We start from the raw sequence: 13,601 nt of genomic DNA on the forward strand, positions 1-13,601 counted from the left end.
TGAGACTCCCATAATTTTCAATAGATGAGGTTCAAGTTGGATAGCCAAGATGATGCAACCAGACAAGCTTGCACCCATGTTTTCAAGTCTGCACTGCGACAGTATCGGTATAACTTGAGGAAAACTCACTTTGAAGGCAAGGCTAACAGTGAACTTTCCCAAAGATCTCCAGTGGAAAATATATCGGATGAAGACTGGAGGGGCCTTGTTAAACAGTGGTCTGATCCGAAGTATCAGGTACATTATATATATGTGATCAGATCACATGTTGAAGTCCTATTGACGCATGTGCCACACAAATCTATCTTCTTGTAGGTGAACTATTCAAAGAACAAGGCCAACCGTATGAAAGTGAAATTCCAACAGACGACATGATCTCGTAGCTATATTGCACACTGTGAGGCTCTTGTAATTAGCTGTTGTTTCACTCTTTTCACTGTACCATATTATCAGATCTATATTGACTTGTTCGAAATGCAGAGGAAAGCCCGCAAGGACCAAAAAGTACCTGAACCAAATGCTGTGGAAATCTTCAAGGACTGTCACACCAGAAAGAAGAAGGGCATGACTACACCAGTCAAAGACGCTGTTGTAAGTCCTTAATCCTCATGCCTTTTAACTACTACTTACTCTGACTTTTGCCTTGAACTACATGGTTTGCAGCCAATGTCTATTACTCTTTTCAATTTTATACACAATTGTCTTAGCGTATCATTGCACCTTACAAGGTTTAAAAGGGAGGAGTGATGTTCCTTTGATCTTGACCCATAATCTAGTTCCGTGCTGGACTTGCCCACACAACGTTACAATTGCCTGTTTGTCTGTTCTCAGTTGTTTTGTGATATGAATGATGTCATACTATGCTTACCGTATTATAAACTTCGTCTCTTTATCCTTAGCCCTCAATACAATGTGAAGAAATAGACAATACATTAGCGATGGTACATGGTCATATGTTTGGAACCTGGTTTTATTATGTACTTTGTAATAAAATACAACTAATATTTTACATGGGTTCACTAGAATAAGTTATGTATATAGACCAAAGGTATTTTGTTTGGTTTTGCTGCCTCCTTAATATCTTCTGTTCTGGTAACTACTAATGTAAAACCTCAACTTTTTAGCGAGCTATGGAAAAAATGGTGGAACCGCCACCTTCTGAAGGTGGCGAGGCAACTATAACCGCAATGTCAGCTCTTGCTGCAGTGGGTCAGTACCTGTCCACTAACAGTGCCAAAAGCACGTTCCTGCGTAATACTGGGGTGGTTGTTAAGGCAATATCGTCCAAGCTGCCTCATGATCAAGATATGCAAGCTCAAAGCAATGTTGTATCTGCGCTCCAGACACAAGTCCATTCCCTAAAAGAGGCCCTTTGTTAAACAAGGAGAGACATTGCTCAATGTCGTCAAGATATGCATGGTTTTGAAACCAGACTATCAGACATTTGCTATGTTCTTCAGGAGCCTAGGGGAAATGAAGGAGAGGGTTATGGTGCTCCATCGGACAATACAACATGAAAACGTAACAGTCAGGTCAAATGAACCGAGCTTCTGAACTTCTGGTGGTGCATTTATCTGCTAGACTGTTAAGTTTTATGCCAACCTTCCTTTTGTTATATAGTTGTAATTTGTTTTGGTGTGATACAAAATTTATTCTTAACGTGCAGCCACCGGCTAAAGAAAACAACAAGCCATTTTTGTATAGTGTAGGGTGTTCCCTATATTTGCACTAGTGGCGATTTTTGACGCCGAGTGGATGTAATCTGTGCAAACTCCTTAATAGCCTAGCATTAGTTTCGGCCTTATTTATTTCCTAGTCTTCTTTTTCCCTGGTTTGGTAGTGGACTCAACTACCCATGGGCCATATACGGGCCGTAGGATCCATGGGTCTCCTACGGGCCGTCGATAAATGGGCCTATAATCGGTGGGCCTCGGGCCGTCGATAAATGGGCCTGTAATCGGTGGGCCTCGGGCCGTCGGATAAATGGGTCTACATGGGCCGTAATCGGGCGTAATTGGTATCGGCCCAGCACGGTAACGGGCCGTTAACAGGCCGTAGGACTACAAAATCTTAATTCTGTCACAGGCATAGCGGGTCGTTAATGGGCCAGAATATAGGACGGCCTCGCCAGAAACGGGCCGACTCTTGCCATGGGCCGAATTTTGCCCATTAGGGTAACAGGCCAGTAACCGGCCGACTCTTGCCATGGGCCGAATTAGGCCCATTTGTGAAACATGCCAGTAACGGGCCGACTCTGGCCATGGGCCCAATTTGTCCCATTAGGGGAGCAGGCCAGTAACGGGCCGGAAGTAATCGAGGGCCGAAAAGGAGCCCAAGAACGTATGGGCCGTCAATAGGCCGCAAGCTAACACGGGCTGGAAACGGCCCATGTAAATCACGGGCCGTGAATGGGTAAAAATAAAATTACTGTTCATTATGGGCTAGAGTCACCGTGGGCCTGTAAAGGGCCGAAAGATACGAAGGCCTCATATGGGCCGAAAGACGTCGTGGGCCATACATGGGCCAAAAGTGAAATGGGCTGGTGTTATATTCGACGGCCCACATGACGTTGTTGGGCCGATTTCCTTTAGTGCCTAATGGGCCGTGAGGTAACGGGCCATAAAATGGGCTATTTGCGAAGAGACTGTTAACAGGCTTTTCATGGGCCAGCCCGTTAACTTTTGACCAAGCCAAACGGGCCGGCTTTGTAAGCTAAATGGGCCAGTGGTGGGCCGTGGCACGTGTCGACATATCATAGGCGCCTATCTGACCCACTAACGAGCTGACACGTGTTTCGTCTGGCCAATAAGAATTTTACACGTGGAAATTTCCCATTGGTCGGGGCTGCTAACAGGTTATCGGATCCAAAACCCGACCCGATAGCTTAACGGCGTTTCGTTACGGTGGATGCCACGTGTCGGTCACCCTTGACGAAAGCACTTCTGTGACGCGCGATTTATCGTCATGGAAGTGGACACTTCCGTGATGATAATTTTGGTAATGTCATGGAACACTTCTACGATAGCACAGGTATGACTATCTTGATTCTGTCATAAAATCGTCATGGATGTACATGCATGACAAAAACGTGACCTATTGTGACAAACATGTATCATCACGGAAGTGTATTTTTTTGTAGTGCCTTTATAGCATTGGTTGCGAGTTCTTTGTTTGTTTGTGTAGGTTCGTGGGACTTGTGAGGAGCCTCCTACTGGATTGATACCTTGGTTCTCAAAAACTGAGGGAAATACTTACGCTACTGTGCTGCATCACCCTTTCCTCTTCAAGGAAAACCAACACAATCTCAAGACGTAGCAAAAAACAAGGCTACTGCATGACTATCTTGCAAGTGGGTATTGTGGCTTCCCCGGGGATGAAGAAAGCACTGGGGAGAAGTGCGGTGAAGACGCGGAAAGATTTGCCGGAAATAGTTCTCTCCCGGAGGGGGCTGTTTACGTGCAGGGGTAAAAAGGTCATTTTCACAGTGTCAAACCATAGTGAAAGCATAACCAACAGAACGGGCTCGATGAAACAAAGAAGTAGGCTTCCTATTCACCTCATTTGTAGTTATGGATAAAAAGTTGTGAATGTTTTTCTGCCAGGGACCTATCTGTAAAGAAGATATTTATAGACTGGGCCAAAACAGAAAAACGGAAAGTGTATTCTGGGAAATACGCCTCCACTTATCCACGTCAGCATGGACTGGTCAACGCGGGGCCGGCTCCTGTGAGGCTGACGCGCAGGTCCCACCTTATCCACTTCTCTCTCTCCTGTCTTCTCTTCTTCCTCTCTCATTCTCCCGATGGTGAGCTGCGGCAGAGGCAGGGCCGAGCGCTCCAGCGACGAGTCCGACCGACTCCGGCCACCTTTGGCGGCGCACGACCCACCGAAACGATCAGGAGACGGAGGCGCGCCCATCCCCGCACTAAACGGGCCTCGAAGAGGGCGGGAGCGAGAGCACCATGGACCATGGCGGACGACGGCTCGATCAATCTTAGGGACGACGACCCCAGCTACTCTAGGGACTAGTTGAGGGGAGGGAGGGGGGGCTTGGTGGGTTGAGGGGAGGCCTCTAGGGGTGGAATGGAGTGTTGGGGATCGTTGCAGAAATTAAAATTTTCTATGCATCACCAAGAGCAATCTATGGAGTTTACTAGCAACAAGAGAGAGGGGAGTGGATCTTCATACCCTTGAAGATCATGAGACGGAAGCGTTGCAAGAACGTGGATGAAGGAGTCGTACTCGAAGCGATTCAGACCGCGATGGATTCGGATCTTAGCGCCGAACAATGGCGCCTCCGCATTCAACACACGTGCAGCCCGGTGATGTCTCCCGTGCCTTGATCCAGCAAGGAGGAGGGAGAGGTTGACGAAGAAGGCTCAAACAGCATCACGACGACGTGGTGGTGATGGAGTGGCAGTACTCTAGCAGGGCTTCGCCAAGCTCTTGCGGAGGAGGAGAGGTGTTGGGGAGGGGCTGCGCCTTGGATGTGTTACGACAGCCCTCCCCTCGCCCCTCTGTTTATAGGAGAAGGGGGAAGGGGGGCCGGCCCCTCTAGATGGGATCTAGAGGGGGGCGGCGGCCAATGGGGGAGGGGGCTTGCCCCCTAAGCAAGGGGAGGCACCCCCCTTAGGGTTCCCCCCAACCCTAGGCGCATGGGACCAAGGAGGGGCGGTGGCGCCCAGCCCTCCAAGGGGCTGGTTCTCTTCCCTCTACAGCCCATGAGGCCCTCCGGGACAGGTGGCCCCTCCCGGTGGACCCCCGGAACCCCTCCGGTGGCCCCGGTACAATACCGGTAAGCCCCCGAATATTTCCGGTGACCGTATGACAACTTCCCATATATAAATCTTCACCTCCGGACCATTCCGGAACTCCTCATGACGTCCGGGATCTCATCCAGGACTCCGAAAAACATTCGGTAATCACATACAAATCTTCCTAATAACCCTAGCGTCATCGAACATTAAGTGTGTAGACCCTACGGGTTCGGCAATCACGTAGACATGACCGAGACAGCTCTCCAGCCAATAACCAACAGTGGGATCTGGATACCCATGTTGGCTCCCACATGTTCCACGATGTTCTCATCGGATGAACCATGATGTCGAGGATTCAAGTAATCCCGTATACAATTCTCTTTGTCAATCGGTATGTTACTTGCCCGAGATTCGATCATTGGTATCCCAATACCTCGTTCAATCGCGTTACCGGCAAGTTACTTTACTCATTCCATAATGCATGATCCCGTGACTAACCACTTAGTCACATTGAGCTCATTATGATGATGCATTACCGAGTGGGCCAAGAGATACCTCTCCGTCATACGGAGTGACAAATTCCAGTCTCGATTCATGCCAACCCAATAGACACTTTCGGAGATACCTGCAGTGCACCTTTATAGTCACCCAGTTACTTTGTGACATTTGGTACACCCAAAGCACTCTTACGGTATCCGGGAGTTACACAATCTCATGGTCTAAGGAAATGCTACTTGACATTAGAAAAGCTTTAGCAGACGGACTACACGATCTTGTGCTATGCTTAGTATTGGGTCTTGTCCATCACATCATTCTCCTAATGATGTATTCTCGTTATCAATGACATCCAATGTCCATAGTCAAGAAACCATGACCATCTGTTGATCTACGAGCTAGTCAACTAGAGGCTCACTAGGGACATGTTGTGGTCTATGTATTCACACATGTATCACGGTTTTCGGTTAATACAATTATAGCATGAACAATAGACAATTATCATGAACAAGGAAATATAATAATAATCATTTTATTATTGCCTCTAGGGCATATTTCCAACATGGTGGAGGGAGGGAGCTCAGCTTGCCAGAATCGAGCTTGACAGAGACGACGGCCATGGCGGCGATGGGAGGGCAGGAGAGCTCCTCGAGCTCAAATGAGAGGCTGGGAGGTAGCTAGGAGGTGCAGGAGGCTGCTGGTGTGCTCGAACGGCTTGGGGGGAGGCCATTTATAGACGAGGCGAGGGGCACGGCCTCTGGTGCTGCCGGGCACGGCCGGCCGAGGCGCTGGCGACGGCCAGCGAGCACGAGGGCCACAGGGAAGGCGACGAAGGAGATGCAGACGAGCCGTAGAGCTCACAGGCAGAAGAGATCGAGGGGAGGGAAGCAGCCAAGCGCCATTAATGCATGCCGGCACTGATCACCTGTGGGTGCGCAGCGATGAGCACCGATAAGGAAGCGGATGGAGGGGGAGAGAGGTCCAGGAGGACAGTGACGACGCGGGCTATTTGCTGGACAAACTCACGAGAGCGAAGCCGACGAGAGGAGGAGGGGCCCGAGCAAGAAACCATTCTGGGCGTGGCCATTGCATGCCAAAGCGGTGGTCACCGCGCAGACTGGCATCAAGAGGAGCCAAATGGCTGGCCAATGTTGTCTAGTGGTAAGTCCTTCGAAGGGTGGTTTCAACTGCGGTAGTAACTTGGTTAAGCAGGCTCTGGTTAAATAGTAATCACCCTCTGAAGTTTACTGTAGTAAACTTGGGTGAGCACTAGTGATCAACAGGAAGGGTTTTGGGAGCAATGGAGTTGTCTGCGAGGTTGAGGTAAAGAAGGACTTTCATCCTGGTAAGTTTGAGGAGAAAAGGATCAAGATTAACTGCAGTTGCTTCACAACTGACCAAAATGGTCCAGAAACTAGATCATGATGGTGCACTCAAATGGAGTGTCAACTTGGGCTAATATTGGTTAAAGCTTGATCATTTGAACATATGAAGATGCTCAAGAAGTCTCATACCATTTGGCAAAGCCAAACTGGTACTTGCTTCACAAACACCTCCTCTGGACAGAAACTTGGAATAGTTTTGGTGGTCAACTGGCTCAACGAAATGATGCCAAATTGGGTGGAGAGATGTTTTATGGGCATAAGAATGATCTGGTAATTTATCAGGATTTTCGAAGCAATATAAAATGCACTTGCTTCACAACCTAAAAATATTGCCAGAATCAAAGATTTGCTCCTGTGGTCATATAGATGATTGGATGGGGCTGAAAATGGGTGGAGGGGATTAATATGAGCACATTAAGGAGTGTGCAAAAGTTCAACTCATTTGGCTACGCCTAGCTAGTACTTCCTTCACAAGGCTTTCTATTTGACAGAAATTTGAAAAATCACTGAGGAAGATTGGCTAGGCAAATAAAGTTGAACTTGTGCATGAGGCAATTATTTGGACATATAAACATGCCCAAAAAGGTTGGGAGGCACTAGGAATAATATAAATGACACTTCCTTCACACAGTGCCATTCAGGGCAGAATAGGAAAAGGAATGTTGGGGAATAATTTTTGAACATGGCAATGAAAAGTTTTGCCATATTTGATCAAGGTATGACCCAAAAACTTTATGAGAATTATTTGGGAATTTTTGGAGTGAGGGAAATATAGGTTGCTACACAACTTAAGGCAATTTGAGTTATTCCTTTAATAGAAAAGGAAATATTCCCAATAAAAAGAATATTGGGATTTGGGCTAGGATGAAATTGGAAAGGTCTGGGGAAGGATTTGGATATGACAAGCCACTCTGGAAGCAAAGAAGAGGACATCTTCTTCAGTTTCCAGACCACAAAGCCATGGAAAAAGAAAACTCAGGCAAAAATCTCCGAAAAACAAAAGAAAAAGAAAGGGCCAAAAATCAGGCTATCACAAACCTTACCCCCTTAAAGAAATCTCGTCCTCGAGATTTGGCTGCTCAGGGAACAAGTATGAATGTTCTGACTTAAGGAAACCACTTCCAACTCGGGTATCCTTTTTCCTTTATTGTTGTTCCCACTAAATTTTTATCTGACTGGCCCTGGGTGGTTTGCTTTACTGTATCCACATTCTGACATATCTTACCTGTCTTGCTCATGCTCATATAGGCCCCAATTTCTTTTTAGATCTGCTGACTAGCTAAGTGTGATTTGATTATCACAACTGAAATATATGTCCGTCTCACAAATCCAAAAGTGATTTCCGTTGGGCGTGCCACCCGGCACTGATAACCTTTCATGTAGTGGTGATCAGAATTTTCTGATGAAAACTCAAGCTCTGACTCATTGCATTGGGTTTCTCCACTAAATACATGTCCTTTGGGTTCCAAGCAGCGAGTTCAAATATAACCGTTTCCTGACAGATTCTGACTCATCGCAGAAGTTTCTGAATCATCTTAACTGGTTCCACTGTAGTGAGTATCGGATCTGTACCAAATAGTTGATTGTCTCCTGTCGCGGCCAACATAAAGGGTTTGGCCTGTATGATAATATCTGTAGACTTAAGTAATGGTGGTTCTGACGGAAAAATTTGGTTCACGGCAGGCTATCCAGAATGATTCATATAAGTGAGGACTCAGACTCCCATGCTGTTATTCCTCTTGCCGATTACTCATGTTGTAGGCATATCCATGTGGATCAATACTGACTTAGACTGTCCGGGGAATCTGCACCATGGGGGTCGTGTACAATTTTCATACCTGCCTCAGTGGTCTTGCTCCTTCATTATTGTTTTCTTGGTCTGGATCCTTGGCTGAAAGAGCTAGGCCATATTGTTTCTTTGTATGACCATAGGTATTGCCGGTGCAATTTTTCGGCAATTGAAGTTTATCCTCATTTTTCTGATAGGGTAACCCATTAAATGGCAGGTTCAACACCTCTCAAGTCCTGATCATTGGGAAATGGTCATCCGAAACCCTTGCAAGAAATCGGCAAATAAATCAGTAGCCACCAGAACGGTCTTTACAACTCAAATCTGGGACATTACTGAAATAACTAAACCACGGCTCAGGACGGCCAAAAAGCAGCTCAGAGCATGAGACCGGGTCGATAAGAAGAAGGTGGCAGCTCCCTAAAATAGCCTAAAAGCAGCTATAGGGCTACTATCACAAAAAGAAACTCAACAACTGTACGAGACGGCCGAAAAGCAGCTCAGACTCGTGACAGTTGTTGAAGAGAGAAACAAAAATCGGCATCCACCCCGGATAGCTACAAACAGCTCAGATCACAGGCGTGGTGCCATCATTGGAGAAAAAGGGGACAAGGGCTCATCAGGATCATTTTCTAGGTTCACGGGTACTTGTATTGAGCTCCTTGATGTCGTCAATCCTCATAATCCTTTGTTACACTATGGTGTATACTAGTTTTGTTCTCGTAACGACCCTCACGTGGTTGTCAGATCCTCATCTGAGTGACTTGTAAGATCTTGGCGGTATGCTCCTTGCATATATATATGAGGACCTGATTCCGAGACAGACGTGTATTCTGACTGATTCTTGATTCTGACCAAAATGTTGTGGATCTGATTCTTGGGATTCACTGCCATATGCTGTCAATTCACAGCGTACTACCTTGTACCAATGTCTTACTGAGGAATATTTGCTGGCTTGTGCTCAAAACTTTCGTCGGACAGCTTGCTGAAGAAGACTGGGTATCGTGCTTCAGAAGCTTACCCCCTTAAAGACTTTGCTGGGGAAAGACTCGGTACCTTATGCCGGAAGCCTTTGCGGTTACTTACTGAAGAAGACAGGGTACCTTGCACAGGGAATCATCCACGTATCGTACTGAGGAAGATAGATAAATCAAGCCTCTCGGGTATCTTGCAAGGGAAGATTGGGTTGCTTTCACCAGAAGCTTCTTATTGTGATATGCAGACCGATTTCCACATATATAACCACCTGAATATTTTTGCTATTGATTTCTTGCATGAAACGGGGTTTGCAGGACTATTTTCCTTTCTGAGTATATGCCATATTTTTGTTTGCTTCCAGGTACATCGAGTTCCAAAATCATCCTCAACAAAAAATTAAACTTGTATCTAAGCCATACCTTTGATAATCTTCTGCCAACCTTGCACACAGTTTACCTTCTTGCTGATTTAATAATTTTGTCGTGATGAGTGCACGCTAATGCAAACTTGATACTGATGGTCCATCCAGGATTTCTTTTGCATCCCGACAAGATATTTCCAATTCCACTGCAGTCAGCTGATAACTCCATTCTGTTTAGCTGAGTTCCCAAATATATGCATTTCTTGCTGACTCTTCGGGTCCAGTGTCGGCTGACGAGCAACTTCAATAGGGGAAAATTTTGTAACACTGAAGGCCCAAACAAAGGAACAACAAAAATGACTAAAACAAAAGCACACAAGCATACCACTAATATAATAAATAAAGCAATCATCACATATTACTGCTAGTCACACAATATGCATGCCTACTTAAGCACACAAATTTCACGGAATCTCCGGTACTACGATCTAGCATGTTGTGACGATGTGCACGAGGACGAATAAATGTGTGGAAGAATTGGTGTAAACAGCTCTACACCAAGTGCTAGCTTAGCCAGGTGGCAACCTGAACTAGCTCGGAGTTAAGGACGTACTCGGTAATCATGCAGCAGGACACAAAGGTCGCAACCACATCATTATCAAGCGGATGGAAAAAGATCCGTACTCATCCAAGAAATAGGATTGCGGGGAAAAACTGAGGCTGCTGACATTGCCCTTCCTTGATAACTAAGATTATTAAGGGTTGCCAACGCGAAAAAATAAAAGAACGATCTGGGATAGACGCATGTCCATCACCGAAATGATAGGCGGGACTGAAGGAAAGACATCGGTGCGATAAGCGAGCACCATTTTTGCAAACAGTGTTGGGATCACTTGGCATCACTCTGCTGGGACAGAAACGACACCAAACACCGAAAGAAAAAGGAACTAGAGAAATGCAAAGGTTGAGCTGTAGTGGATCCGAACCGATGCCAGCTACACTCACCAGATAAACCGTTAGTACAAATACTAAGGCTATATGCATGCTATGCAACAAACAAATGCAGCAATCAAGTGCAACAAACCAAATGGGGTCTATACTACCACTTTCTAACGTTCACGCGGTCTGGGGTGTCCAACAGCCAGACCTGGCTCTGATACCAAGCCAGTGGCACCCCGGCTCAGAGAAACCGGAACGCCCCGTATTCCAGCCCAGAGATCGAGGATAAGTCTTCTAGAATACGACACTGCCTAGCATAGAACAAACCAACTTTCTATTATTACACGAATATGGATACAAGGTCTCTGATATACAATGAATAACATCGGTACGGCGGCACTATGCCATCCTCAGTTGCTCTATGCAAGCACCAGAACAACTCGAAGCAGCGGAAGAACTCTAGCCGCGGAACAATGACGACGGTGGTGAACTCCACTCCGCATGGACTCTGGCTGGAACGATTATCCTAGCTCGCACGAACGGAAACCACGACAAGCAAGCAATCAAATCCGGCATGACCTGCAAACTGGCATGAGACGCCAGTTCAGTACATTCAATGTACTTGCAAGCTCACAATAACCAGAAGCATTCAAGACAGACAACATCATGACAATTACAGGTTAAACATGAATTATCATGAGATCATCAGAGTAACATGGCATGACCAACATAAACATGATATAGCTAACACAACATGAACATATTAATCCGACAATACTAGCATGCAACATGATGCCACTATATGCACCACTTATCCTGCTCGGGCTACCTCGTAACCAACACATGCATCACTTACCAACCTCGGACATTACACGATCATCTCAGGATCAAATCAAGCTTGGTATAAACAATACCGTAGCGATCAGTAAATGACCACAAGGAGCTTGATATTTACGCACGACTCTCGCACAACATCACAAATATACAACAACTCGGTATCCTCGATAGCACCATGATCCTTGCAGCGATCACAACCCGACCAATAAATGGCCCGTGATCCTTACGGCGATCACAACCCGACCAATAAATGGCCCGTGATCGTTACGACAATCACAACCATGGGTTGTCATTAATCAAGTTATTCTTATTACTGTTGACTCATGGTGTGACCTACTTTCGACCTGGGCCCTTATCCGCGGGCGCGGCTATCGATAGATTTAATATACACTCTGCAGAGGTTAGTACACTGTACCCACACTACGGAACCCATGGCCTTGCACTCCCATTCGGGTGGACCAACGGCGTTCCGACAAAACCGTCCTACTGCCATGACACTCTCCCGGCCAGTCTGACTCACTCCCCACTGGGCTAAGTCATGGGTGGCCCCGTGTCTACCTCAAGACACAACGACCACCGTCGTGGCCCAAAAAATAAACCGTCCCAAACGGGGACATGTGCACATAACAACAACAACAAGCACACAAGGCTTATGTCCGCTTACCTGATCAGGGTAGCGTGCGCCCATAAACTTCCCTCGTTGGAGGCACCGGCAAGAGGCAAGACAATAGACCCAGTTAGGACCGTCCCATGCCGGTAAGTGTGGTTGCACTGGTCAGCATCGATTCAGGGGCACCACGACTCAGTCAACAGTTATTCAAGTTCAATTTAATCCAGTTAACTTGAATGCAAATATGCTGAGCCATGATAAAATGCATGAACATGATATCAACATAATCATGATGGTATCACAAAACTATCCACCATATCAACAATAAATCATATCCACTGAGCATGGCATACTGACTAGCCTGAACATCACCAGTACATCAACATGTACTACTAGCAAGCATAAACATATGAAGGGAAATACTAGCAGGTATAACATGATAACAGGGTACAAGGCAACATAGCACAAAAGTGAACATGCAAATTTAAACATCACCGAAAACAACGATAACCATCTTTTCAACAAGCAAACATTTAATAAAGATTCAAGTTGAAAACCAAGGCTACTGCATGACTATCATGCAAGTGGGTATTGTGGCTTGCCTGGGGATGAAGAAGGCACCGGGGAGAAGTGTGGTGAAGCCGCGGAAAGATTTGCCGGAAACAATTCTCTCCCGGGGGGGGCTGTTTACGTGCAAGGGTAAAAAGGTCATTTTCACAGTGTCAAACCATAGTGAAATCATAAACAACAGAATGGGCTCGACGAAAAAAAGAAGGAGGCTTCGCGATTCACCTCATTTGTAGTTACGGATAAAAAGTTGTGAATGTTTTTCTGCCAGGGACCTATTTGTCAAGAAAATATTTACAGACTGGCCAAAACAGAAAAACAGAAAGCGTATTCTGGGAAATACGCCTTCACTTATCCCACCTTATCCACTTCTCTCTCTCCTCTCTTCTCTTCTTCCTCTCTCCTTCTCCCGACGGCGAGCTGTGGCATAGGCAGGGCCGAGCGCTCCGGCGACGAGTCCGGCCGACTCCGGCCACCTTTGGTGGTGCCCGGCCCACCGAAACGATCAGGAGACGGAGGCGCGCCCATCCCCGCACTAAACGGGCCTTGAAGAGGGCGGGAGCGAGAGCACCATGGACCATGGCGGACGGCGGCTTGGTCGATCTTGGGGACAACGGCCCCAGCTACTCCGGCGACTACTTGAGGGGAGGGGGAGGCTTGGTGGGTTGAGGGGAGGCCTCTGGGGTGGAATGGAGGAGGGAGGGAGCTCAGCTTGCCGGAATCGAGCTTGACAGAGACGACGGCCATGGCGGCGATGGGAGGGCAGGAGAGCTCCTCGATCTCAAATGAGAGGCTGGGGAGGTAGCTAGGAGGTGCAGGAGGCTACTGGGGTGCTCGAACGGCTCGGGGGAGGCCATTTATAGACGGGGCGAGGGGCACGACC

The sequence above is a fragment of the Triticum dicoccoides genome, chromosome 4B (assembly GCF_002162155.2).
Source record: "Triticum dicoccoides isolate Atlit2015 ecotype Zavitan chromosome 4B, WEW_v2.0, whole genome shotgun sequence".
In the NCBI taxonomy this organism is placed as follows: Eukaryota; Viridiplantae; Streptophyta; class Magnoliopsida; order Poales; family Poaceae; genus Triticum; species Triticum dicoccoides.